This window comes from Dipodomys ordii, unplaced genomic scaffold (assembly GCF_000151885.1).
Source record: "Dipodomys ordii isolate 6190 unplaced genomic scaffold, Dord_2.0 Scaffold36, whole genome shotgun sequence".
NCBI classification, from domain to species: domain Eukaryota; kingdom Metazoa; phylum Chordata; class Mammalia; order Rodentia; family Heteromyidae; genus Dipodomys; species Dipodomys ordii.
Genome location: NW_012267252.1, coordinates 10788116 through 10812204, shown reverse-complemented (window position 1 = coordinate 10812204; position 24089 = coordinate 10788116).

Here is a 24089-nt window from a genome sequence, read left to right as displayed (position 1 = left end):
TGCTTCAAATACATGAGATGTTATAAACTCCTTGTTGCATTAAACCATTGAGTTCTATGATGGTTTTATTTCTTTCTTCTTGTTGTAGAGTTGATATACAGAGGAGTTACAGTTACATGACTCAGGTAATGAGTAATGAGTACAATTCCTTTTGAACCTTTCTCCCCTTCTTTGGCTCTCTCCTAGTTTTTCCCTTCTGTCCCCACTGGCCAGATGTACGGTCCATTTTCCATAGTGTCTAGTGAGTACCACTGTTGTATTTGTTGACCCTAGTTCAACTTTTTCTGTATTCCCCACCCCTTACCCTTCCAAATAAAACAAACTAAACAAGACTAAAGAAAAGAAAACAAAATCAGTGACAGTGGCAACTAAATCATGTCTTTTGTTTCCTTTTCTTGACGTTCACTTCATAAAATATTATTTTATATGATCAGATGCGCATAGCTATTGAGCCTTTGTCAACCATCCCTATTCACATCCTCCTTTGACCTCAGTGTGTGAATGTCTAGAGTCTTATATAATTTATCACGTCTCAGTGTGTGTGTGTGTGTGTGTATGCGTGCACACACACGTGTGCACATATATATGTATTTTAATGGGATGGTTTCTTATACAACTTAAAAAATACTGTCAATACTTTTCTTCTGCTTAAGCATGGAAGTCTTGCATAACATACTAAAAAAAGAACTAAATATAAAATGGTGTCTCGACTCCTGGGATTTTATTTTCCAGGTCTTTTGGTTAGTACATATTACGGGTGGTCACAGTGAGGAGGTGGTATGCCAAGTAATGTTACTTCAACCCCCCTCCACAGGTGAATGCGACAGATGTTAGTCCTTGACTCCAGTGATTAGCCACTATGTAAGTGACACATTCTATTGTTGGGACAATTAGTTTAAGGGAGTGAAGATTTATTTGGCTTCAGTAGTTTCAGAGGTGTCGGTCTGTGGTCTCCAGGCTTCTTTGTTCTGGACTGAGGCTGAACATCATGGTAGAAGAGCTTGGTAGAGTAAAGTTGCTTATCTCATGGTTGTCAGGAAGCAGAGACAAAGCATAACTGCCTGGTGGATATCATCTGTTTCTGCCTCATCTGGGCCTTCAGCCTATTGGACAGGTAAGCCTACATTCAGGGTAGGCCTCTCCACTTCTGTTGCTGTTTAACATGTCCATTGGCACTGGAAACACCCCTACAGACATAGCCAGAAGTGTCCTAGGCATTCTTAATCCAACCAAATTGACAATCAAAATTAAATGTTCTAGCCAGGAACCTTAGATGTTTAGAGCTAGTTAAGATTTTTAAGAAATCATTTAGATAAACCATTTATTTTATAAGAAAGGAAACCCAAGCCATGGAAGTTAAATTATTGCAGGGATTAGAATTCATGGAGAATGACTTGTGATGTAGTATTATGTATATGTGTATATAAATCATCTGCCATAAATGGATATGGTCACACTTATTAATACTGCAGAGTGGATGAATAAATTGCATTTCTCAATCAAGGAATGTAATAAACTACCAATGTTTCTCAAATTTGGCTGCACATGAAAATCACCTGTGGTTATTAAAAAATTGTTACTCAGGATTCATACCTATATATTATGATTTAATTGGTGTGTGGGTAGCCTGGGAAATTGCTCTCTTTTTTGGTAGTAATTTATTAAGCGATGTTAAGTTTATAGGTTAATAAACTTACATAGTATGAGTTTATCCTTCCTCAGCAACCAGGAACAATTTGTATGAGTTCTGAATCAAGTAGCTTGTATATCTTTCTTATTAGAATATTTTTCTACTATTACTTCAACTACTTTCTGTAAACATGGACTTGTCTTCAACATGGATTTGACATCAAGCTCAAATTATTTTTCTTCTTCAAAAATCTTTTTCTTTTGAAAAAAATGTTACTTTTTGCAAAGTTCTTTTCAGAAATGCATAAAGATATTCAAATGAAAAACAGAATTAGTAGCTGTCTGTTGTGAGATCATTTTATAGGAAGTTGATAAATCATCCAAGCAGAAGTTATTTATTAAACACACATGTATTTGAATAAATTCGATTTCTGTAAGGAATGTGCTGAATTTATTAGTTAGCTATTGATAAATAATTTGTTATACCCTCATTTGTTTGAATATAATTAAGGAATAACCCATAGTAAGATTAAACAAAAGTATATGTATCTAGATTCATTTGTGGAAATGTAATTACCGCACACTGATATATCATGAAAACCTTAGAGGGTTTCAACTGTCCAATGACTGGCATTTTCAAATGAGCTGTAAATATATTATTTAACAACTTTAATTTACAAATGGAAAATTAAAAATTTGTTTTTGTGATGTTATTAAAGGCAATAGGAATTCTCCTTGTATTACTATTTTCAACTTCTTGTGAATTAACCATTATCTCAAAAGAAAATGTTTAAAAGAATAGTTGATATTTTCTATCTCTTCACAGATCATTCAATCCTCTAAAACATTTTTGATTCTATGGAATACAGGAAAAAAAGTCTCATATGTGTATAAATCCATTGATTTTGCTCCAGTACTGAAAGCAAAATATAGTACCTGCCATTATAAAATCTATGGGCAAAAGAATGTTCTGATTTGAAATAGTGGGTGATTTCACTGGTATTTCTTCAGGGGCTGGTAGTTAATTTTTCCTCAAGTAGCCCAGAAAATAAAGGAATAAAGTATAGCCTCGTTGTTAAGCATGCAGCTTCTAGAGTTGTGTGTATCATTTGGAAACGTGGCCTTTTAACCTCCCATCTATGTGACATTATCTATAGTTTATATCTTTCTTAAGGTTGTTGAGAAGATTAAATCACAGAATACACATATTTTATATTAACTAAAATATCAGTATTAAAGAGCTTAAGATATGGGATACCTTAATTGATGATTTGACCAACTTGAAAACCTTCATTTAAGAGAAAAAAGCTGGAACTACTGACATTTTCTACATGCAGGCTGTTTCTCACGTCATTTCTTGCTAAGTGCTGTCTAAACGCATAGGAGTCTCTTCTGTCTTGGCCTAGAACTGTTCATTAACCGACTTCCCTCATCTCCACTTCAATCACCGTCACTTATTAGCAAATTTAGATCTCCAGTTGTTCTTCCATCACATAGGATAGTTGAATTATTCAATAGTATCTAAAGCTCCAAATACAGATACACATTGCTTAGCAAATGTATTATATTTATTAGATGACTTGGATCTCAACTGGGTCATTCTGACCTACCCCTTCAAAACTCCTGAGATGTTTTAGGGAAAATATCACACCACATACATGCATCAGGCGAGAAGTTTGCGATGATCTAGCAGTAAAACCACCAAGATTTTTCCCTCTGAGAAATGGAATGAAAATTTTCTTTCCAAACATTATTTGGCTTCAAATTCAAGATCAGTTCAATACGAGGGGTCTTTATATCTCCATATCATTACCCCAAATTTAATGTAATGTAATACGATCCTTTTCCAGCTCCTAGGACTTCAATAGTTTCCTGAAGGTATTCAATAACTTTCTGCTAGAAATGGAAGAACTTATAAATATCTCATTGTCATGGGCCAGGAAACCCTCTTTCAGCACTTTGAGTTTGGAATAATGTCAATCAGTCTCCAAAGTCAAGATAGACAAGTTCTTTCTTTCTTTCTTTTTTTCTTCTGGCCATCCTGTGCTTGAACTCAGGGCCTGGGCACTGTTCCTGAGCTTCTTTTGTTCTAGGCTATACTCTACCACTTGAGCCATGGCACCACTTCTGGCCTTTTCTGTGTATATGGTACTGAGGTTCATGCTTGCTAGGCAAACATTCTACCACTGAGCCACCTTCCCGGCCAGTAAACAAGGTTTAAATTGGTACTTTTTCAAAACCACAACCCAACATTTACTTTCAATTTTGTTCATGTTTAGTATCTCTGTTTTGTTCACTCTTTAGCCACAAAGTTAGCATTCTTCTTTAGATTTTAAAAATGATCTCTGGTCCCAATGAAAAGCATTCATGATGACACACTGGTGGGATGGTACCTAACCAAGAATGTACTTCCTAATTAATGCCTTTCAGCAGCTCACAATGCATAATTTACACTGATTGAGTCCAATGCAAATAACCAAGTTCTTTAATTTTAGGTAACATTTAAAACTCTATTGTGGAGGAGGTGGGGAATGAAATTGAACCCCCAACACTCTCACCATAATAATAATTTTAACAAAAATTATTATTATTTTTAAGTAGTTATTCAAAGGAGTTGCCATTCACCAAATCAGTGTCTAAGTACAAAGTATCACTCCATTTCAAAGATAAGTGTACTGAGCCTTAACCTATTTAGATAATGTACACAAATAGTATGGTAGGATCCTAGTCTATTTTTATTAGAAGAAAATAATCTTAATTTTTCTGAACATGTAGGATACTAGTAGTATCAAATAGATTTCTTAGACAATGGGGATTACGTACTATTTACCTTTCAAATGATTTTTTTTCAAACAGCAGGTATTTACATATTTTACTTAGCACAATTAATAATTGGTACATTGCCCAAATGATTAAACAAACATCACTGAAATGAGCTTTCAAAATTAGAGTTGTGTATCTACATTCAATCGTAGGAAAACCTTTGGGAAAAGTCGACAGTTTTTAAGCAAAAAGGAAAAGATTTAGAAAGAAAACTCTATTACAAAATTGTCAACTTCTTGCTTAAGGTAAAAAAAAAAATCCTTACAACATGCTGGTAAAATACATTAAGAATGAGTTCAAGCCATCATCTAGATCTTTACGCTTGTGTTTATGCCTGAGGCCTTTTTATTTGATCATTGTTTTATTAATGTACTTGAACCATTGTAAAAGCTGCGGAAAGCTGCAATATCTGTGGTATAATGTATATGATCTGAGGAATGACTACCCTATCCCCCTGCTACATACAGGTATAATATACTATGGGAGTCAATTTACCATTAGTGACATTAATATATGGTGGAGGGCTGGGAAATTTTGCAGAATAAGCACAGACAAATCAATCCATTCAAGAAGAAGAAATTCAGAACATAGGAGAACTCTTCTCCAATGGGTCTTTTGTTTTAGTATTATTTCTAAGTTCTAGTCTCCAAAGATGCTATAGAAAGAATTGCTTTCTGCCATTCACATGAAATGTGATCCGTGGCATATTCAAGACTAGAAAATAATGTGTCTTGCAAAGTATAATGGTTCGACTTCAACCCTTGTGTGGTAGGAAACAAACATTATTTATTGGGGCCTGGGATCTACAGAAACCTGACCTGTTATTTTTTTGAATCACCAATAGTGCTGATATACACAGAACAAAGGTTCAGTAGCTATAAGACAAACAAATGAAGCGGAATGTATGCAAAGGATGGTACCAGGAGTTAAAACTTGCCCACATGATTTCTGACTCTGATGGTGGTTATATTTTCTTTTTAACATTAGCATTTCTTTTTTAAAATTATCTTTAAGAAGTTGTACAATGGAGATGCCATTTAACAAAGCAGTTTATGAATGTTCTATATCTTGATCAATGTCACCCCTTTCAACATTCTCAACCAATCTTTCTCCTACCTACCCCTTTCCTCACTCTTCTTAATTTTGTAGGATTATTATTGGATTCTGACTACATTCTCTCCTTTTTTTCTCTTCAGTCAAAATGGCTGTATTTAAGGATTTATGCTTTTGTCTACTATCTAGCAATGTTACACAGTTAATTTCTGGATGGTATTTCTAGAAATCATCTCCTTTAGTTAATCTAGTAAAGTAAGAAAGTGTGGTTTTAGAGAAGTAAATAATTGTATAAATCTATCCCTTTAAATGATAAAAAAGCTAGAATTTGAATATAGATTTTCTGGTATTTCTTTTAAGAAATTGCTTTTCTCCCCCAACAATTTGGGACCATAAGTAGAAATTAATAGAATTTACTTGCAATGCAATAAATTTTTGTTCTAGTTTATTAATAAAGTGAAAAAACTGCCCATAAATGGAGAGAAAATATTTGCTTATCATATGTTTAATAAAGTACTTGTAGCTAAATACATAAAGAACCCTTAAAATCCAATAATGAAAAAAACATGTGACTCAATTTGAAAAAGGAAAATGGGAAGCCAAGAGAAGATTCTCAGTATCATGTCATTACAAAAGTGTAAGTAAAAACAGTGAAATTCTACTTTATATCTATGTAGGTTCTTCATGTTTGTAATTATTTCTTTATTATCTTTAAGTACTTATATTAAGGGGTTACCATTCAACAAATCTGTTTATAAGTACAATGCATAATGATTGATATCACCATTTTAATTACTTTCTCCCACACCTCCCAACATAGGTACTTTATAATTATGCAGGAATGGCAACAATGTTTTTTTTATTGTGAAAATGCCCTATGGAGGGGTTACAATTACTTGAGCAAGGTAATGACTACATTTCTTATCAAGCATTGTTGCCTCCTCCTTTATTTTTCCCTTACCATCCCTGCCCTCCAGCTCCATGACTACGCTCTCTCCCTGCCCCCCCCCAAAGTTGTAAAGTTTGTTTTTCGACATAGAATCTTGTACATTTCATTGTTGCAATGGGTCCACCTGTATCCCTATTTAAACAATTTGTTTTTCCTTTCTCCTTCCTAAATTATACCAACATCAAATACAGTGAAAACAGGGGTTATACTGTGGGGGAGGGACATACAAAGCAACAAAGAAATCATCTTATAAATATGTTAGAAACAATAGCAAAAAGAAAAACCACTTGAGTCCTTATCTTAGGGTTCATTTCACCTAACATCAACTTATCTGACCTTTTCTGTTTGTCTCAGACATATACTAGTTATTGTAAATAAGGGACACCATGGGACCTATGTTTCTTTGGCAACAATGTTAAAGGTAGATAATAAGAGTGTATGTAGGTCCAGGACATGAAGCTATTGGAATTTTTATGCATTGCTGCTGAAATTGTGCAGCCATTTTGTAAAACAGTCTTTCTCAAATCCTTAAAATGTTAAATACAAAATTTTTGATAGACTTACATTCTTCTGTATATATTCAAGAGCAATGGAAAGATATCTGTTCATATAAAAATGTCCATAGAAGTATTATTCATATTGCAAAAGATTAAAAAAAATAACCCAAATGGCCATGAACTTCTGAATGGATATAGTATCCTATAATGAGATATAATTCTGCCATTATAAGCAAGGAAGTAATGATATATGTTAAATATTAGATAAACATTAAAAATATTTTGAGAAGTCAAAACACAAAAGGTAACCTAATAGGGCTGGGAAGGTGGCTCAGTGGTAGAGTGCTCGCCTTGCATGCATGAAGCCCTGGGTTGGATTCTTCAGCACCACATAAACAGTAAAAGATGGAAGTGGTGCTCTGGATCAAGTGGTAGAGCACTAGCCTTGAGCTGAAAAGCTGAGGCACAGTGCCCAGGCCCAGAGTTCAGGCCCCACAACTGGCCAAAAAAACAAAAAGGTAACCTAATGCATGATTTCATGGAAAACAACTAAAGACTCCCTGAAGTAAGACAGATGAAGTTCCAACTGTAAAGGAAGTCAGTCTCACTTGAACTTGGCAAATCCAAAGGCAGACACAAGAGTGGTGGAGCTTTATAGTAGAAAAGGGGAAAGCTTTAGGTGTGTCCTTATTGAATGTCATTGACATACAGAATACAGGCTGAATGGAAGCCAGACATCCTAAGAAATTAGGAAGGGGAACATGTTTCCTTTTCTCCAGTCATTTGTGCCATTGTTACAGTATACCTTGTCCAACTTCATGTAGGTTGACAGTTTCTGGGTTATATGCTGTAGGAAATGGGTTAACATCCTGTTTTTTTTAAATATATATATTACAATTTCAGCCATTCAATCTCTCAGTGCCTTAAATTAAAGGCCTAGACAGGCAGAAGCACAGACAGGCATCATGTTAGGAGTTGTCTGATACTGAAAGGATAGGCTGGTTAGTAATTGTTAATGCAATGAATAAATTTTCTTTCAGGTTGATGAAAATAACCTTAAATTGGACTATGATAATGGTTTTACAACAAATACAGCAAAAACAACTGAATCGTTTACTCCAGATGGCTGAACTTTGTACTATTTAAATCACACATTACACATCAATAAAGCTTTCAAAATAACTGGCTAACAATTTTGCATTTTATTTGAAATGAAAATATTGTGAATGTATTTGGTTAAATGCATTTGCAATTAAAATTTATTTCAATTTGTTTTCACTTTTCTTAATTTGACTGTTAGAAGCTTTAAGATGATGATGTCTGTGTCTAATGTTTAATTTTTGTATCTAATGGGATGGCAGATATTAGAAAGTAATTGCAGTTGGATGTATTAATGCATGTCTGTAATTGTAGCACAGGAGGATTGGGAGTTCAAAACCAGCCTTGGCATTCATGGTAAAATTCTCTCTGTGTAAAGAATGTAACAGAGGGGAAATCAGAAGGGTATTTAGTGTTATTATTTTTGTTCTTTACACATGTTCTTTGTGTGAGGGAAATAAAATATGGAAGCATGAGCTAGGAAGACGGAAGAGCAAGAACTTTTACCTTTGTGTTCAGTGCTTAGGCTGTCTCCCATTGCATTACTTCCTTCAGTGTACATAAAGAGCTGTGGGCTTTTACCAATTGCTAAAAAATTTCAAAGGTTTTTGACCATACTGAGAATCTGAAAAGAAAGTTAAAGGCATTCTTTTTAGGGGAAAAGTAATATGAGATTTTTTTGGTGTGAGTTCCGTTGTTTTCTATGTATACTATCCATCCATGCTTGCAGTAACAGCAGGTGGACTTTCCTTTTGGGAAACATCCTTCTTCACTTAATCCTTGTGATGTGAGAGGGTAAGCCTGGGCTGCTTACTTGTCACAATGACTGGTTTAGTACAAAGTGCTTTCTTTATTTAGCTCAACCTGGATAGTTTAGGAAGGTATCCCTTCTTTTTGCTGAAATCGTAGCAAAAGCAAAACCTTGAGAAAGGTTTCAGGGCTTCATGTGTAAAAGAACTGGCCTGAGATCAGAGCCACCGTTAGAATTTTGAATGGATACCCAAATAATTAAATTGCAGATATTTTTATTTTTATATATTTTTATTTTTATTGTCAAGATGATGTACAGAGGGGCTATAATTATATAAGTGCAATATATAAAGTTTCAGGTTCAAAAGAGGGACTTCTGAGATTTTATTTCATTCCATACAATTCTCTATGATTACTACAGGAAATTTTGAGAAATAGAGTTTATGACTAAGTACATTGCTGAGTCTGAAGCTAGAATATAGTAGAATATATGTGTTGTTATTTTCTCCTATGCAAATGTGGGGAAAGGGATTTTGTAACAGAAGGGTTCAACTAAAACAGATTGAGTTCATTGACATCTGATATTTGGGAGACAGAGGTGTATGATATAGAGTGAACACATGATATTTGGGAGACAGAGTATGTGACATAGAGTGAACACAATGTCCATTCCTAGTGGGTTTGTGCTAGGCTTTGTTTTTATTACTCTCCAGAAGCAAGCATACTGAAGCTCTCTATGCCTAAAGTTAAAAGGTTGTGCATTAAGACAAAATAATCCACACTGTCATAGATTAGTCAGTGGAAGAAATCATTGTGTGGATGCTGAATTCTGGGATAGAAAGTCATATATACATATCTTTGTGGGAGTGATTTTAGGAGTTATCTCTATATATTTATAGAGCACTAGCTATAACAAGGTTTGTGCTAAGTCTGAAAGGGCAGTCCAAGAAAATAAGGGACAGCCTTCTTCTTAGAGAATTTATAATCTGGAGGTGTCCTGTATATCCACTGGGAATAAGAAGACCTGTCTCATGAGACCCTGTGAAGATTTAATTTAATGCTAGAATCTTTTTTTTATCATATATAGAGGGCCTAGAACACTGTACATTCTCAGTAATTGTGGCTGGTGGTAATGATTTTTGTCTCTTTAGAGTAAATAAAGACATGGAAAGTGATGTTTATGCTCTTAATCAGAAAAGAATTAGGCAACCCTGACTGAGATATTGGTTCAATTGTAATGAAAGGTGGCAAGAGGACCATGTGTGTTTATTGTGTCTTTGTTTTTTTTCCAGGATTATCCCAATAATCCTTGGAGTGATGATTCTTTGATTCTATTTCCAGAGATTGTCTCAAATCAAATACGTGTGTGTGTGTGTGTGTGTGTGTGTGTGTTTACCCAAGATGATATAGTTGTTTACTTGGCAAGTTTCCCAAATGAATCTGCAAACCAAATGCATAACTTGTAAGCTTTATTTTCTTAGGTGGCTAGCATTTATTTAGCCCTTGCTCTGTGCCAAGTACTGCATTATGAGTACTTCAGGTATTTACATAAACTGTGTAATGTAGGTACTACTATGGGTCCCTGGTTTATGGGTGGGGTGGTGAGGCTGACTTCTTCATTCACACATAGCTGAGATTTAGTCTCCGCTGTTTTTATTCCAGAGACACCAGTGTAACCAATGCACTTGTTATTATTAAATTGTGTGTGTGTGTGCGTGTGTGTGTGTGTGTGTGTGTGTGTGTGTGTGTGTGTGTGGTGTGAGATACTAGGGATTGAACCCAGGGCTCTGTGATTGTACTGTAGACAAGTTCTGTATGCAGGTTGACCCTGGTACCAAATACTCACTTTATAACCACTGCCATTTATATTGCCTTGTAGATCCTGTCACACTTATAAAAGCAATATCCTTCTACATATTCATGAATGTGAAGAAAGCCCCAGGGCTACAACCTTTGACTTTGCAAATTGAAGACTGGATATTAACAGGAAATATTCAAATGTCTGGACTGTATTAGTAGGCAGCAGTCTGGAGAGCAGTCAGGGAACAGCTTGGGAGATTTTTTTTCTTGCTTTATGTTTGGTCTGGGGACCAGTAGAAAGAAGTGAAACTCCTTGTGCTGTGATTCTGTGCTGGGTCACCAGTCCCCCATGGATTGACTGCAAGCAACATGAGAGTGTCACTATTTTATTCAGTCCTATTACTTTGTGTCTAGTAGTAAAGTAGCTGGCACATATAATACAGAATTCCTACTGCACTGCATAGTTAATATGTGCTGATGAGGGAATCTCTAACATTAGCTTTTAATAGTTTCCCATGTTTTCTTGCTGGCTCATTTCATTTTATTTAGATTATTCTTGTTCCTCCAGCTATACTAAAACCTCTTCAAAGGGAGTTTCCAGTAAAAAAATAATAATCACAAAAGTCACTGTGATTTTGAAAGTGTCTCCTTCTGATAACAAGCCATGTGGTGCATACATCACAAACACAGTTCTCCACTCAAAAAGTAAAATTCAGCCTTATTCCTATTGATAAAGAAATAGAGAAGTTTAGTAATGGGCCAAAGTCACACAGCCTGTTTATGGCAGAGCTGATGAATCTATGCTATTGCGTTTCTCTCCCAGACACAATGCTTGGTAGAGCATGCTGCATGCACTAAACATAAACTGCCATCAGTATCCTGGTAAGGAAAAACAACTTTTTTTTTCTGCCTCTTTTCCTTCTGGGTGACCATGCTGTATTGAAGTCTCCAACTATCCTTGTGTTTGGATTTACCTGTGTTTGTAAGCCCACTACTGTTTTTTGGACAAAGTTGAGTGCTCCAGCATTTGGTGTCTGTACTTGCTGAGTGAGACCAAGGGCTTCCTCTGCCATTCCTCTGCTAGTGTTCTTTTCTAGGGTACCTGGCCTGGGAACACTGAGCATCCCCTTACTTACCCACTTCCCCTTTCAACAAGTAGACTTGACCCTTTCAAGGGTGACCTCTAGGCCTGGGATCACAAATTACCAGCGAATTTTGGAAAATGAGCCAAACTATGGTAGGTACAGTCTGGGAAGCTGTAGCCTGACTGAAATATCTTTTAGAAAAATTTGGGTTTTTTTTCTCACTTCCACACTCATTTATTTCCTATCTTTATTTTCCTCCCCTTCCTCCCATCCTTCCTTCTGGAACTAAAGAAGAACAATTTTACTAGGCAGTTGTTGCAGCTGCCTAGGGTTGGTGTCCAAGAGGAGAGAGATTTGCAAATGGTCCCATTCCATTTCCAGCTGGGAAAATGGCAACCCAAATAACTTTGCTGTCCTCCAGCATAAAATGCCACATGAGGATGTGTGTGTGTGTCATCTTTTTTTGTGTGTGTGTGTGTCATCTTTAGAGCTGCTACAACTCAAAGCCTCTGGCTGCTACCATTTATAGCATCGAATCAGATTTAATAGATCCCCCCTTGACAGATTTAAAGTCTATCAACTCTGGGTAAAATTTATCCAAAGAGCCTGAAGATGAAAGAATTTGCTTGTCTGCAAAGAGGAGTGAGTGAAACATTTCTGCACAGTCTTCAGCAGGTTACAACCCATAAATCTGTCAGCCGTCTTTACCTTCCATGTGTGTAAAATTATGCAAGCTTCTTTTTTTCTTTATTGTCATTTTGAATTATGCACTCCGTGTTATAGATAGATCAAGTGTTCTTAGGCAGCTAACGGAGCCATTGGGAGGCAGATATGTTTTATTTTCCTGTCAGCGTGCTCTGATTCAGTGCTGAGGGTGACGTTGTAATCAGGCATCAAGTTTAAAAAAAGTTGTATTAAGTAAATGCAAACTGCTTTCCATCATGACCAATGGGATGTAATTGGTGTTATTGACAGCACTCGGGGTTGCATCGATTTTTCTATCAGGATGAAATCGGATGACACATTTCTTTCACTCCAGCTACTCGATGAGTTATGAACCATCTCTACGGAAAAAATAATATAAATTCAAGATGCTGGGTGAAGCTACGCTCCTTTTTGGGGAAAAGAAGTGACTTTAGACTTAAATTATCTGCAACAACTTAATAACGAACACTTAATAACAATTAGGAAGTATTGGCAGGCCCTGCTCTTCAGAGCCCTTCTCTACTTACCAGTTGCTCCCCGGGAAGAAATAGGAAATTTTTCTTATTTCCCTCAAAACAGACTACACTTGCAGGAATTTTATTTCTTCCTAACAGTACTATGTGCACATTCTGGCAATCTTCACCAGGTGCATGTTCTCATGCACTCTTACACTTAATTTGATGTTGTCACTCCCAATTTGCACGTGCAGAAGATACACCTTGCAGAGGTGATAACACTCAGTCAAGGTCAGGCAAACAGTGAGTGGGAAATTCTTTTCAGATTCTGCTCTGTGAAACTGCAAAGGCTTTGGTCTCTCTTTTCCTCAGCTAGGGGTCTGTGCTGGGTCACAGAGAGATGCTCTTCTATGCAGAAGAGCTCTGTCTTCCACTAGCCAGATGCAATATGAGGTGACTCACCTTCAGACACACTAGGTTGTTCTGGATGCTTTTTCTTATAAGTGTCCTAGGAAACCCTAAGCACATCAACTGCCACTTTAGAAAGGGAATGTTGTCCTTCATTGGTACCCTCAAATCCTTGTTCTTAGAATTCATGGGAAATTTTCTATTCTGGAAAGAAAAGAAAAAACAAGTACAAATCAGAAGGGTACAGAGGAGAGACATGGAAGGACTGAACAGGTTTCATAGAATCCAGAAAGAGCCACATGCTAAGTTTCATGAACATCAGGACCTGTGCTCCAGATGTGGCTCTTAACTTCTTTCCTCCTTTTTTTCATGATCGCTGTGGGTTACTCTTCACATTTGAACTGTTCGTTTCATGCTGGTTATGTGTCCTCTGAGATTTCGTTTCTTCCTAACTGTAGTGTGTGTATGGTCTGGAAATCTCCACTTGTATGGATTTCTCAAAGTCTAACATTTGGAATTAGAATTTTATTCAGTTGCAATTTCCAGTAGAAGGTGTGTAGGTGGGAGGGAAGGGATGGTAGGGGAAAAACAAAGAAGGTAACAATGCTTGACAGGAAATGTACTCATTACCTTGCTTATGTTACTGTAACCTCTCTGTACAGTATTTTTACAATAAAACATATAAAAATAATAATTTTTATTATCTTTAAGTAGTTATACAGAAGAGTTGCCACTCACCCATGCAGCTTATGAATACAGTGCATCTTTTTTGGGGCGTGTGGGTGTCGGCTTTGGGGCTTGAACTCTGAGCTTGTCCCTCAGCTCTTCAGCTCAAGGTGAGTGCTCTACCTCTTGAGCCACAGCGCCACTTCTGGTTTTCTAGTGTTTTATTGGAGATAAGAGTCTCACAGACTTTCCTGCCCAGGCTGGCTTTGAACCTCGATCTTCAGATCTCAGCCTGCTGAGTAGATAGGATTGCAGGCGTGAGCCACCAGTGCCCGGCTGAATACAGTGCATCTTGATCAGTGTCACCCCTTTCAACCTCTCTCAACCCACCCCTTCCCTTGCTTATCTTAATTTTAGCAATGAGGTGAATTTTTATTTTCTAAATTTAATGAAGCAGCTTATGTGCATGATGTATTTTGATGTGCACCATCACCTCAACATCTTCACCTCCTTTTGATCCACTCCTTACCTTATATTGATCAATTCTGTGGCAAATAATGTAACTGTGTTTTCTCCTTTTCCCCCTTCACTCATGTACCTTTCCCCTTTTGCAAGTACCTATTACTGGTCCTTATTTTGTTGGGCTTGGCCTTAGTCTTTTTTTTTTTTTTGGCCTTAGTCTTTTTTTTTTTTGTTATCTATGGATCTTGAACTCAGGGCCTGGGCACTGTCCCTGAGCATTTTAGCTCAAGGGTAGTGTTCTATCACTTGAGCCACAGCGCTATTTCCAGTTTTCTGGTGGTTTATTGGAAATAGGAGTCTCATGGACTTTCCTGCCCGGGCTGGTTTGAAACCTGATCCTCAGATCTCAGCCTCCTGAGTAGCTAGGATTCTAGGTGTGAGCCACCAGAGTCCAGCAGACTTAGTCTTTTTAAAGAATTATACTATTTGTGCTCTCCACAGAGAATCTATTACACTTCAGTTAATTCATTTGTAACTTCTTGCTTACCACAAAGTTTGTTTACTTGTAGATTTATGAGCACATTGTAGTTACTACAAATGAGGGAAAGCATGGAACCTATGATTCTCTGGGTCTGGATTACTGCTCCTAATATAATTTTCTCATCTTTCCATTTCCTTATGAATGGTACCACATTATCTTTCTGTTGGATGCATAGAATTGTGCAAGAATACAAGAAAATATGCATATTTTCTTGATCCGTTTGTACACTGAGGGTATCTGGACTGATTCCATATCTTGGCTATGGTAAATAACATGGTTGTGTTGGTAGCTTTAGTGTGGTTTTGTTTGTATTCTACTATATAAATGCCCAGGAGTGGAATTTCTGGGTCACAGGGTAGCTGTATCCAGAAACTGATGAGTTCACAGGTGGATAGTGCTGAAGCAGATGCTACCCTTAATGGGTGGAACTGTGGTTATGTTGGATATATAGATGTGTATCTTGGCTAGGAACAAAGATAATAGGGGTGTTTAGCCTTGCATATCAGCTCTGAGTGCTCTGATATAAACCTCTTCTCTTACCTGTCCCCTTCTTAATAGATCCCTTGGCATTGTTCCTCCTTCTGGATAGCCTGATGAATTGGATGACCAATTTAGGTGATCTTCTAAAGATCATCTGGCATTTCTTCAGAGGCTCTTTCTCATACATATTGTTGGATCTCACAATCGAACTTATTTGGGTCCCATTTTCAATAAAATCTTGCTTATTACTCTTTCTATAGCTATTATGGATGCTACTATTTCAACTAGCAGGCATTTATGAGAGTTTATAGAATTCAGGAATATTCAGGAACACTTTCTTCTATTTTCCCAATTAGCTTTCATAGAAATCTTGTTTGGGAACTACTATCTTCATTCTCATTTTAGAGTTAATAACATGAACCTTTAGTATCTTAATTGAGGCAACATGGAGTATTCTAAGTGTGCCTGGTTCTAGAGTTATTTTTCCTAAATACTGTATTATATTTGTAAATGACTAAACAATGCCTTCATGTTGATTTAGTGATCTGTTCAAGAGAAAGCACTTTTCTGTTTCTCCATGAGTGATACCTAAGCCTGGTCTCTTCACCTAGACTTCTAATGTGCAGTGGCCAGGAACCATACAATGCATGTCTTCAGGGTTTTCCATTATACATCCTGGTTGCAATTATAAATCAAACTCCCCTATACCTGCTGTCTCTCTGCACTTGCATTTTTTCAATTTTCAATGCCATCAAAAATAAATTCCCACTATATATGTGCATATATATATATATATTTGGTAGGTTGTGGGGCCTGGACTCTGTGCTTGGATGCTGTCCCTAAGCTCTTCAGCTCAAGGCTAGTGATCTACCACTTGAGACACCATACCACTTCCAACTTTTTCTGCTTATGTGGTGCTGAGGAATAGAACCCAGGGCCTCATGCATGCAAGGCAAGCACTCTACCACTGAACCACCTTCCCTCCCCCCCACACTATATTTTTATTCTTCCCAATTCTAATACAGATTTTCCACAGTTAAGAACATTTGAAATTCTTCTTGAGTTCTTGACCTCTGAAGAGAATGAGTTCTCAATGATAGAACACTATCATCTGCCTAAAGGTTAATGAGGAAACTGAAAATTATGGAACAAGAAATTGTTTTTGTAAAACTGATGTCCAGAGGAATTACAATTACATGAGTCAGGTAATAAGAACATTCCCTTTTGTTCAGTTCCTTCTGGTCCCTCCTGGCTGTTCTATGCTTGAGAGCATTCTGCACGATGAATGAAATAAAACCAACCAAACACAAAACATCCCAGTACTTTATTAATAAGTGCCAAATTGTGGAAAAATAGAGTATTTTCAACAGTAACTAGTAAGACAATTAGTAGCTTACACACCCTGAATACAAACGCAGACTTATTAACCTCTTACACTAAGGGATGATTTACAACATATTTCAATACCTAGTTTGTAGAAAAAAGGTAAAGGATTTTGCCTTTACTCCTTCCAACTGTACCTCCTGACAGAGTGTGCCAAACACTCTGTTTTGAGTCACCAAAGCAACCTGGGAAGACAAGAATGTCCTGAACATTAAGCAACAGAATCTGTGTCTCAGTGAACTGTGTCTGAGAAATGGCTTTAAGAAGTAACTAAGGTAAAGCTGTGTGTGGATTTCCTTTACATAAAGGACTAAGGTTGAGGCTCAGAATATGGCACAAATTAAGTAGCATCTCTGTCTGTGTTCATATATTTCCCCACCAACATGTCCTCTACAATCTTCTTTCTTCATTTGAACTAGTTCCTGAGTTTCAGCTGAGGAGATATGGAAGTTGAATATCAAGTTTTTTCTTACATCATTGTTTTTTCTTTTTAAAATTTTATTTTATTATAAGGATGTTGTACAGAGGGGTTACAGTTACATGAGTAAGGTAATGAGTACTATTCTTGTCCAGCATTGTTACCCCCTCCTTTGTTTTTCTCCTACTATTCCTTCCCTCCCCCACCTCTCCCATCCCCCCAGAAGTTGTAAAGTCCATTTCCATCATAGAGTCTTGTGAGAGTCTTGTTGTGATAGATCATCCAGTGTCCTTGTTTCAGCATTTTGTTATTCCCCTTCCCCTCCCAAAATTAGATAAATGTATATGCAAGATGCAGATACAAAATCAAGTAGAGAGATAATAGAGGATATACCTTGGAAGAAACAAAAAAACCCACATAGTACATTAGAGGAAGCAACAATGCTTGATAAGAAATGTACTCATTATCTTGCTCATATAATTGTAACTCCTCTGTATGGTATTTTCACATTATGTGGTATATATACACAATGCAATTCTATGCCTCCATCAGAAAGAATGGCATTGCCCCATTTGTTAGGAAATGGAAAGACTTGGAAAAATTATATTAAGTGAAGTAAGCCAGGCCCAAAGCAACATAGGTCCCATGGTTTCCCTTATTTGCAATAACTAGTATATGTCTGAGTCAAGCAGAAAAGGTTAGATAAGTTCATGTTAGGTGAAATGAACCCCAAGATAAGTGTTCAAATGTTTTTTCTTTCATGCGATTGTTTCTAACATATATATAAGACAATTTCTTTGTTGCTTTGTATGTCCCTCCCCCACGGTATAACCCCTGCTTTCACTGTATATTTGATGTTGGTATAATTTGTGAAGGGGAAGGGCAAAAACGAACCATTTAAATAGGGATACAGGTGGACCCATTGCAACAATGAGGTGTCCAAGTTGTTATGTCGAAAAACGAACTCTACAACTTTGGTGGGGGGGGGGATGAGAAGGGATGGGAAGTGGAAACAAAGGAGGAGGCAACAATGCTTGATAAGAAATGTACTCATTACCTTGCCCATGTAATGTAAACCCTCTGTATGGTATTTTCACAATAAAAAATTAAAAAAAAACAAAAAAACTAATTAATAAAAATCTAAAATGACAACAACAAAGATCTCTTGTATCAATATCCACTCCTCTTCAATTTAGTATTAGAATGTCTAGCTAGAGCAATAAGACAAGATGCAAACGTAAAGGGGATCCAAATAGGGAAAGATGAAGTAAAACTCTCTCTCTTTGCAGATGACATGATCATGTATTTAAAGAACCCCATGGACTCCATTCCCAAGTTACTTGAACTGATTCGAAACTTTTGCCAAGTAGCAGGGTAGAAAATTAACCCTTGAAAATCAATGGCTTTCCTGTACGCCAATAATGAGAAGAGTGCGGCTGAAATCAGGAAAGCAACTCTTTTTGTAATAGCCCCACAAAAAATAAAATACCTAGGAAATAATTGAAGAAGTAACTATCAAGTTTTGGTAGTATCTTTTAACTACCAATCAAAGTAATTATTTAATTTTATGGTCTCAATTTATTTGTGTGTTTTTAATATATATGTATATATTATTGTTATTGTAAAGGTGATATAAAGAGGGGTTGCAGGTATGTAGGTCAGGTAATGAGTACATTTCTTTTTGAACAGTGTCACCCCTTTTTATTTTGTTGAGATGAGGTTTTACTATGTAGAGCATCCTTATGCATCAAAAGTGCTGCAGTTTATAGGAGCTCATAGCTGGTTCCAGGTTCAATATTTTAATTCTTTAATAACTAGCTGTAGAATAGGGTCAATAATCCCTAGTTTACTCTAGCCTATTCAATATGATAATAAATGTTAACACCATATCATTCTACAAAAAATCAAGTAAATACAATTATTATTTTTTATTATTCTCATATTTCCTGGCTGCCAAGTGGTTCAGAAAATCCTTTTTTTGTGTTATACTTTGATCCAACATGATTTTTTCATTTACATTTTTATTTATGTATATTTTTATTGTAAAGATACTGTACAGAGGGGTTACAGTTACATGAGTAAGGCAATGAGTTCTCTTCCTATAGAGCATTGTTACCCCTCCTTTGTAGTTCCCCTACCATCCCTTCCCTCCCTACCTCCGTAACTCCTCCCTCCCTCCTTCAAGCTGTAAAGTTTATTTTCAACATAGTGTCTTGTACATCTCATTGTTAGAATGGGTTAACCTGCATCCTTATTTCAGCATTTTGTTATTTCCCTTCCCCTCCCCAAATTAGAAAAATGTATATAAGATTCAGGGCACCAGTATCAAATACAATGAAAACAGGGGTTATACCATGGGGGAAGAACATACAAGAGAAACAAAAAAATTACATAGCACATTATAAATACATTAAAAACAGCAACAAGAAAGATAAAGCTTCTCGTGTCCCTATCTTGTGGTTCATTTCGCTTAGCATCATCTTATATGGTCATATGCACGTAGCTTTTGAGCTTTTCTGCTTGTCCTAGACATATACTAATTATTGCATATAAGGGAAACCATGAGACCTATGTTTCTTTGGTCCTAGCCAACTTCACTTAATATGATTTTTTTTCCAAGTCTTTCCATTTCCTAGAAAATGGGGCAGTGTCATTCTTTCTGATGGAGGCAAGAATTCTAGTGTGTGTGTGTGTGTGTGTGTGTGTGTGTTGTGTGCGTGTGTGTGTGTGTATATGTGTGTGTATCACATTTGCTTGATCCATTCATCTCCTGAGGGGAATCTGGGTTGGTGCCATATCTTAGCTATGGTAAATAATGCTGCAATAATCATAGTTGTATTAGTAGCTTTAGTATGGCCTGCTTTGTGATCGTTTGAGTAAATGCCCCAAAGTGGGATTGCTGGGTCATAGGAGAGCTCTATGTGGAGTCTTTTCAGGAATCTCCATACTGCTTTCCAAAGTGGTTGACAAGTTTATACTCCCACCAACAATGCAGTATTGTTCCCTTTTGGGTACATCCCCTACAGTTTCTATTGTTATTAGATTTCTTAATTATAGCCATTCTGATTTTTTTCTTTTTTAATTGTGTATAAGGGTACATAAGGGTTTATTTATGTAATTTTTATTCATGCATAACTGATTCACAGCTATACCTGAAAGGGTTTATGTCTGGGTTTGACACCATTAGGCAGCAAGTTTGTTTTTGTATGAATATTATTCTGAGCTTTATATATAAATACATTATAATACTTATTATATAATATAAGAGATGTAACATACAGATCATGAATTATTTACAATACATTATAAATAATGCATTAGGTAGTTATAGATAATAAAATATAGACAATGTGTTATCTATAATAAAATAAGGAACTGTGGTACTTCTGACTTTTGTTTTTTTTCACATTGACAAGGTTTCTCTCTCTCTCTCTCTATGTATATATTTATTTTTAAATTTTATTGTCAAGGTGATGTACAGAGGGGTTACAGTTACATATGTAAGCTAATGAGTACATTTCTTGTCAGACATTGTTACCCCCTCCCTCGGTTTTCTTCCACTTTCCCTCCCCCCCCAATTACCCTCCATTTCCGACATAGTGTCTTGTGAGGATTGCTGTTTCACTGGTTCACTCTTTCTCCTTTGTCTCAACATTTTAAAGAACTATTTCTGTCACACATAAACAAATATTTCCACCTGAAATTTCCCAAATCTATCCTGATATTGAACATTTTTTAGTTTACAAATGGTGTCACTTTTTATTAATTTGATAATTCTTCTAAAGCAGTCACCTGAACAGGAAGTCACCTATACTATGATCCAATACAAAACAAAGCACTGTAAATTACAGGGGATAAACAATAGGGGGAAAGAGGTCCTAGGATTTTCTAGAATCAGTTATTTCAGATTCTACTCCTACAACTGGAGTTACAAGAACATACAATACCTATCTTGTGAAGCTGGATATCTATGCATGTAACATAAAATCAATCATGTCACAGGCAGTATATATTTATTTTTATAGCATATACTTGTTATTACTCACAATATGTGATTAGTAATATGGACTAATCTATTTTGAAATCATAGGATGAAACACAAAGATGTGTCTATCTTCTAATGTCTTCTGCATTCCCATAATAATGGATCAGCAGAATTAATATAGTGGAAACAGCCAAAGTGCCAAAGACAATCTCCAGATTTAATGCGATATCTATAAAAATCCCAATGTCATTTGTCACCAGAGATAAAGAAAACAATACAAGACCCCAAATAGCCAAAACAACTTTGAGGAAAAAAAAGCATTGCTGGTGCTATCACAGTTCCAGATCTCAAACATCACTGCAGAGCTCTAATGATTAAAAACAGCTTGGTACTTAGATAAAAATAGGCCTGAAAACTAATGAGATAGATGAGAAGACCTAGATATAAAGCTACAAACTTACAGTCGTCTGATATTTGACAAGGAGTCAAAAATATATACTGAAATAAAGACAGGCTTCAACAAATGATATTGGAAAAACCAACATCCTTATGTAGAAGACTGAAATTAGACCTTTGTCTGTCACCTTGCACTAATAACAACTCAAAATGGATTAGGCCTCCAACGTCAGACCTGAAACCTTAAAATTACTAGACAAAGGAGATACATTTGAACTTATCAGCTTTTATTCCTTTTGCTCAGGATTGCTTTATTATTTTGGCTTTGGAATTTTGTGGCTCCCACGTGATTGAACCCATAGATCACTTTCAGAACTTTAGCCACACTCTCAAATCTATGAACACAAAGATCTATCTATCTTCTAATGTCTTCTGTATTTCTTTTTATTTTCCTCAAGGTTTTCATTGACGAGATGTTTACTTCTGGTAAAGTTGGTCCCTACTTGATTTATTTCTTCAAATCTATTGTGAATAGGATTGTTTTCCTGATGACTTCCTCAGCCTATTTGTTGTTACTGTATAGAAATACTTCTGCGGGCTGGGAAGGCTCAGTGGTACAGCACTTGCCTTGCATGCCTGAGGCCCTGGGTTCGATTCCTCATCACCACATAAGCAAAAGGAAAAAAAAACTGGAAGTGGCACTGTGGCTCAAGTGGTAGAGCGCTAGCCTTGAGCTGAATAGCTGAGGGACAGCACCCAGGCCCAGAGTTCAGTCCCCACGACCGGACCCACCCCGCCAAAAAAAGAAATACTTCTGGATTTTAATTATGATTTTCTTTTTTTTATTATTGTGAAAATACTGTACAGAGGGGTTACAATTACATGGGCAAGATGATGAGTACATGTCTTATCAAGCATTGTAGCCTCCTCCTTTGTTTCCCCTTCCCATTCCTTCCCATCCTCCACCACCCCCCTAGCCCTCCTTCCCCCCCACCCCCACCAAAGTTGTAAAGTTCGTTTTCGACATAATGACTTGTACATCTCTTTGTTGCAATGGGTCCACCTGTATCCCTATTTAAACGATTTGTTTTTTCCCTTCCCCTCCACAAATTATACCGACATCAAATACAGTGAAAGCAGGGGTTATACCGTGGGGGAGGGATCAATGTTGATTTTCTGCCCTGTTGTTTTGCTGAACATGTTTAATGGAGTTAAGAGTTATTATGTGAATGTGTCTTTAATATCTCTTAAGGATAGAGCCATAACATTTGCAGATTCATTCACATTTATATTCCTTTAAATTTTTTTCTCTTACCTTATTGCACTTGCAAAGAATTCAAGCACTATACTGAATAAGAATAAAGAAGCTGGACATGCTTGCCTAGCTCCTGACTTGAGAGAAAATGCTTTCAGTTTTCTCATTTAGGACAATGTTGTCAATAGATTCATTATATATAGCTTTTATTATGTTACTATGTTTCTCTTTTATTTGGTAATTTCTTCAGGGCTTTTATCATGGAAGCTACTTAACATAGCCACCTGCAGTATTATATCTACATACATGATTTTTGTCTTTGTTTTGATTTATGTACTATATTTATTAATTTATATTTATTATTACATTTATGTTTCTTTTTTGGGGGCCTGAACTCTGGGCCTGGGCCCTGTCCCTCAGCTCTTCAGCTCAAGGCTAGTGCTCTACCACTTGATCACAGCGCCACTTCTGGCTTTTTTTTTTTTCCTGCTTATGTGGTGCTGAGGAATCGAACCCAGGGCCTCATGCATGCAAGGCGAGCACTCTACCACTGAACCACCTTCTCAGCCCTACATTTATATTTCTTGAACCACCTTTTAACCTCTGTAATGAAACAAACTTGGCCCTGGAGTATGGTCTTTTTAACATATTGTTGAATTTTCTTTGCAAGTATTTTTGAGAATTTTTCATCTACGATCATCAATGCAATTGATCTATAATTTTCTTTATGTGTCATATCCTTATCTGGTTTTAGTATCAGAGTAATGTTGCCTTTAAAGAATGCATTTGATAATATTCCTTCCTTTTCTATAGTGGGATAGTTTCAGGAACACTGATGTTAATTTTGCTTTAAATCTTAGTAGGATTTAGCAGTAATTTGTTCAGCTCTGGGCTTTTCTTTGTTGAGAGACTCTTTGTTACTAATTCAGATTCATTGCTTTATATAGATCTGTTTGGGTGGCTTATATTCTCAGGGCCCAATTTTGGTAGGTTACATAAATCCAGAAAATTATATATTTATTTAGGTTTGCAAGTTTAATAGAATATAAATTTTGAAAGAATTCTCTAAGGGTCCTCTGAATTTCACTGGTATTTGTTGATGTTAATTTTCCCATCTCCAATTTTATTAACTTGGTTTTTCTTTCTTTTTTATTTTATTTTTTTGTCGGTCATGGGGCTTGAACTCTGGGCCTGGGTGCTGTCCCTCAGCTCTTCAGCTCAAGGCGAGCGCTCTACCATTTGAGCTACAGC